Source organism: Lithobates pipiens, unplaced genomic scaffold (assembly GCF_037356315.1).
Source record: "Lithobates pipiens isolate NorthernLeopardFrog02 unplaced genomic scaffold, aLitPip1_a1.2 Scaffold_22, whole genome shotgun sequence".
Taxonomy (NCBI): Eukaryota; Metazoa; Chordata; class Amphibia; order Anura; family Ranidae; genus Lithobates; species Lithobates pipiens.
In genome coordinates this window covers 333,871,446-333,877,445 of record NW_027507784.1, presented here as the reverse complement: position 1 = coordinate 333,877,445, position 6,000 = coordinate 333,871,446, and positions in this window count along the sequence as shown.

The following is a 6,000-nucleotide window of genomic DNA, read 5'->3' as shown; positions in this document are numbered from 1 at the left end:
GGAAGATATACAGATGAACAGTAGAGGGAGATATACAGATGACCAGTAGAGGGAGATATATAGATGACCAGTAGAGGGAGATATACAGATGACCAGTAGAGGAAGATATACAGATGACCAGTAGAGGGAGATATACAGATGACCAGTAGAGGGAGATATATAGATGACCAGTAGAGGAAGATATACAGATGACCAGTAGAGGGAGATATACAGATGACCAGTAGAGGAAGATATACAGATGACCAGTAGAGGGAGATATATAGATGACCAGTAGAGAAAGATATACAGATGAACAGTAGAGGGAGATATACAGATGACCAGTAGAGGGAGATATACAGATGACCAGTAGAGGGAGATATACAGATGACCAGTAGAGGGAGATATACAGATGACCAGTAGAGGGAGATTTATAGATGACCAGTAGAGGAAGATATACAGATGACCAGTAGAGGGAGATATATAGATGACCAGTAGAGGGAGATATACAGATGACCAGTAGAGGGAGATATATAGATGACCAGTAGAGGGAGATATATAGATGACCAGTAGAGGGAGATATATAGATGACCAGTAGAGGGAGATATATAGATGACCAGTAGAGGAAGCTATACGAATGACCAGCAGAGGGAGATATATAGATGGCCACTTGAAGGAGATATACAGATTACCAGTAGAGGGAGATACACTATATTGCCAAAAGTATTGGGATGCCTGCCTTTATACACACATGGACTTTAATGGCATCCCAGTCTTAGTTCGTAGGGTCCAATATTGAGTTGGCCCACCCTTTGCAGCTATAACTGCTTCAACTCTCCTGAGTGTGTCTATGGGAATGTTTGAGCATTCTTCCAGAAGCTCATTTGTGAGGTCTTTATCTGTGTCCTTATGGACCTTGCTTTGTGCACTGGTTCAAATCATTTGGTGGAGGGGGGATTATGTTGGGTTGTTTTTCAGGGGTTGGGCTTGGCCCTTTAGTTCCAGTAAAGGGAACTATTAAGGTGTCAGCATACCAAGACATTTTTGACAATATCATGCTCCCAACTTTGTGGGAACAGTTTGGGGACGGCCCCTTCCTGTTCCAACATGGCTGTGCACCAGTGCTCAAAACAAGGTCCATAAAGACATGGATGAGCGAGTTTGGGCTGGGGGAACTTGACTGGCCTGCCCAGAGTCCTGACCTCAACCCAAGAGAATACTTTGGGGATGAATTAGAGCGGAAACTGCAAGCCAGGCCTTCTTGTCCAACATCAGTGCCTGACCTCACAAATGCGCTTCTGGAAGAATGGTGAAACATTCTCGTAGACACACTCCTAAACCTTGTGGACGGCCTTCCCAGAAGAATTGAAGCTGCTATAGCTGCACAGGGTAGGCCAACTCAATATTGAACCCATTAAAGTTCATGTGTGTATAAAGGCAGGTGTCCCAATACTTTTGGTAATATAGTGTTTCTCCCTCTATTGGTCATTGGTATATCTTACTCTAGTGGCCATCTGTACAGTATATCTCCTTCAAGTTGTCATTTCTGTATATCTCTCTCTACTGGTCATCTGTATATTTCTCTCTACTGGTCATCTGTATATTGCTCTCTAAAGGTCATCTGTATATCTCCTTCAAGTGGTCATCTATATATCTCCCTCTACTGGTCATCTGTATATCACTATCTAGTGGTCATCTGTATATCTTCTTCGAGTGATCATCTGTATATCACCCTCTAGTGGTCATCTGTATATCTCTCTCTAGTCGTCATCTGCATATCTCCCTCTAGTGGTCATCTGTATATCTCTCTCTAGTGGTCATCTGCATACCTTCCTCTAGTGGTCATCTGTATATCTCTCTCTAGTGGTCATCTGCATATCTCCCTCTAGTGGTAATCTGCATATCTCCCTCTAGTGGTCATCTGTATATCTCCCTCTAGTGGTCATCTGTATATCTCTCTCTAGTGGTCATCTGTATATCTTCCTCTAGTGATCATCTGCATATCTTCCTCTAGTGATCATCTGCATATCTCCCTGTAGTGGTCTTCTGTATATCTCCCTCTAGTGGTCATCTGTATATCTTCCTCTAGTGATCATCTGCATATCTTCCTCTAGTGATCATCTGCATATCTCCCTCTAGCGGTCTTCTGTATATCTCCCTCTAGTAGTCATCTGTATATCTCCCTCTAGTGGTCATCTGCATAACTCCCTCTAGTGGTCATCCGCATATCTTCCTTTAGTGGTCATTCGCATATCTTCCTCTAGTGGTCATCCGCATATCTTCCTTTAGTGGTCATCCGCATATCTTCCTCTAGTGCTCATCCGCATATCTTCCTCTAGTGGTCATCCGTATATCTCCCTCTAGTGATCATCCGCATATCTCCCTCTAGTGATCATCTGCATATCTCCCTCTAGTGGTCATCTGTATATCTCCCTCTAGTGGTCATCTGTATATCTCCCTCTAGTGGTCATCTGCATAACTCCCTCTAGTGATCATCTGTATATCTCCCTCTAGTGGTCATCTGTATATCTCCCTCTAGTGGTCATCTGTATATCTCCCTCTAGTGGTCATCTGCATAACTCCCTCTAGTGGTCATCCGCATATCTTCCTTTAGTGGTCATCTGCATAACTCCCTCTAGTGGTCATCTGTATATCTCCCTCTAGTGGTCATCTGTATATCTCCAGGTGATTTTAATATTCCGTATACGCAGTGGTGTTTTTTATTACTTATTGCAAATAAAGATTGTTATTTTTTTTTTAAAAGGTAATTGTGTTCATTCATACCTCATAGTTTACTATTGTGATTGGCCACAGAAATCACATGGTACAGGATGCTGTGATTGACCCGGGTACCATGTGATCACAGGTGACAAATCATCACAGATGACACACAGTAGTAAACACTGATGTCATGAATGGATTCCATTTGTGACGGTTGTATACTAGGTGACAAATGATCACGCAGCAATCACATATCATCTGAGCCAATCACAGTGTCCTGATACTGAGCACCACAATCTGCTGTGTCCACAGGGGGCAGTGCGTAAGGGCAGGGCCACATCCTGGTACATCGGGGTGCCACTGCTGGCCATTCGGCAAATGGTTAAAAGATCTGCTTCCCCCATGCATTGCCTCCATAATCCATTGATTGCGGCAGCAATGATTAAATGCAAAAAAATAATAATAGTAATAAATGCACATTTAGAAAATTGTATAAAAATTTCAGCTGGACAGCCCACGGATGGCCTAGATATTGGTTGGTGGAGAAGACGCCACTCATGAAATGGTTAAATGATCCCAGACAAGCAGCAGCTGTTTACTTTTCATCATCAAAGTGGCGTTCTCAATCTCCGGGGAGACAGACGCCCGCTTGCCATCAGCGCGACCGAAATTGCTCTTAGGTGCTTAAAATATATATATTTTTTATTCAGCTGTCAGCGGGGAAGCCCATTGACAGCTTATGACTCATCAGTTGTTAAGGACGCCACAGCCGGCTTCCCGACCCCGCCCCTTAACCACTTCTATACCGGGGGGCACTTAGACACCTTCCTACCCAGGCCAATTTTCAGCTTTCAGCGCTGTAGCAATATGAATGACCATTGCGCGGCCATGCTACACTGTACCCAAACAGATTTTTTTATCATTTTGTTCCCACAAATAGAGCTTTTTTTGGTGGTATTTTATCACCTCTACGATTTTTATTTTTTGCGCAACAAATAAAAAAAAACGAAAATTTGGAGAAAAAACACATTTTTGGTAAATAGGTACGTTTTCTTCTTCAACAGCGGGCACTGATATGGCTGCTATAATATAAAATAAATAGTGTGGAACTTAAATAAGACCACAGAACAGAGGCCTCAGTGAATAATTAAATCACAATAAAAAGTAAATTACACTGTGAACAGAACAAACATGTGACATGCAGAACAGCAATGAACACTGGTCAAAAGGCCAATGTCCACAGAAATTGTCCAATAGGTGAATAGCCTACTTCTTCAATCCCAGCCTGGAACAGGGAACATATATTCAAAATTAATTCTAAGAAGGAAACATAAACTGATAAGAGGGTGAGACCGATGCGTTTCGACTACTAAGTCTTCAACTGGGGCATATGCCCCAGTTGAAGACTTGGTAGTCAAAACGCGTCGGGCTGGCACCTCCTGCTTCCCATATTGCTTTTTAGATATTTGTGATCACTTATCTTTATCCATACCTGCATTCCATGGTATGATAAACATTTTTTAATAAACCTTTTTTGGTTGATCTATGCCATGTGGAGTGTTTATTCTCCCTCCCCCCCCTTGCATTTGAATATTGATTGTATATTTGTATCACTTTTTTGTTCTTGTTTTTGGATCCACAGCTCAGGTGGGAGAATCTGTCCACAGGACAACTATCAGTCGTGCTCTCCACATATCTGGCCTTTATGGAAGAGTGAGGAGAAGAAAGACATTGTTGAAAGAAAGTCATAAGAAGTCCCGTTTGCAGTTTGTGAGAAGCCATGTGGGGGACACAGCAAACATGTGGAAGAAGGTCATTTGAGACCAAAATTTAACTTTTTGGCTTAATAGCAAAATGCTATGTGTGGTGGAAAATAACACTTCACATCACCCTGAACACACCATCCCCACCGTGAAACATGGTGGTGGCCGCATCATGTGGTAGAGATGCTTTTCTTCAGCAGGGACAGGGAAGCTGGTCAGAGTTGATGGGAAGATGGATGGAGCCAAATACAGGGCAGTCTTAGAAGAAAACCTGTTAGCCCTTGTACACACGGTCGGAGATTCCGTCAGAATGTTTCCTATCGGACCGTTTTGCCAAATATTCCGACTGTGTGTGGTCTTGGACCAAGTTTTCCAACTTGCCGGTAAAATTTTCAGACAAAATGCTCCGATCGGACATACTCCAATCATGTGTAGCCTACTCCGACGGAGAAAGTGCCACGCATGCTCAGATCAAATTCCTAGGCCAAAGCTATTGGCTACTAGCCTGAACGTAGTCCCGTCGTAACAAAATAACGTCATCACGTTCTGAACGATCGGATTTTCCGACAACTTAGTCCGACCGTGTGTATGCAACATCACTTCCGGACCTCTTACGGAATTACTCAGACGGATTTGGTTGTCGGAATCTCCGACCATGTGTACAAGGGCTTAGAGTCTGCAAAAGACTTGAGACTGGGGCGGAGGTTCACCTTCCAGCAGGACAACGACCCGAAACATACAGCCAGAGCTACAATGGGATGGTTTAGATCAAAGCATCTTCATGTGTTAGAATGGCCCAGTCACAGTCCAGACCTAAATCACATTGAGAATCTGTGGCAAGACTTGAAAATTGCTGTTCACAGACGCTCTCCATCCAATCTGACAGAGCTTGAGATATTTTGCAGAGAAGAATGGGCAAAAATGTCCCTCTCTAGATGTGCAAAGCTGGTAGAGACATCCCCAAAAAGACTTGCAGCTGTAATTGCAGAGAAAGGCGGTTCTACAAAGTATTGACTCCGGGGGGCGCCATACAAATGTACCCCCCCACTCTTTTCACATATTTTTTTGTAAAAAAAAAATTTGGAAAACAATTTATAATTTTCCTTCCACTTCACAATTATGTGCCACTTTTGCCGCGTACACACGATCAAACAAGCGGGTGGAAAAGTCCGGCAAACTGAAGTCCACCGTACAATACCCCCGTGTGTAGCCTCCGGCATACTTTTTTGAGCCGAAAGTACGGCTGACTTATGCCGCGTACACACGTAGCCGACTATCCGACGGACTTAGTCTGGCGGACTTCCCGACTGTCCGTCGGACTTTCCGAACTAGCTACTTGCCCACACACGGCACTTTTTCAGCGGACTAATACAGCGTACTAAGTCCGCCGTACTATCCGCCGTACTTTTGAAATGAACGGACTCGCCCACACACGCGGAGGAAAGTCCGCTCATTTCGAGCGGGTCTCCAGGTAGGCGGGGCCCGCAAAGGAGACGTCACAGGCCCCGCCACCTGGTATGGACTTAAAGGGGAACCCCAA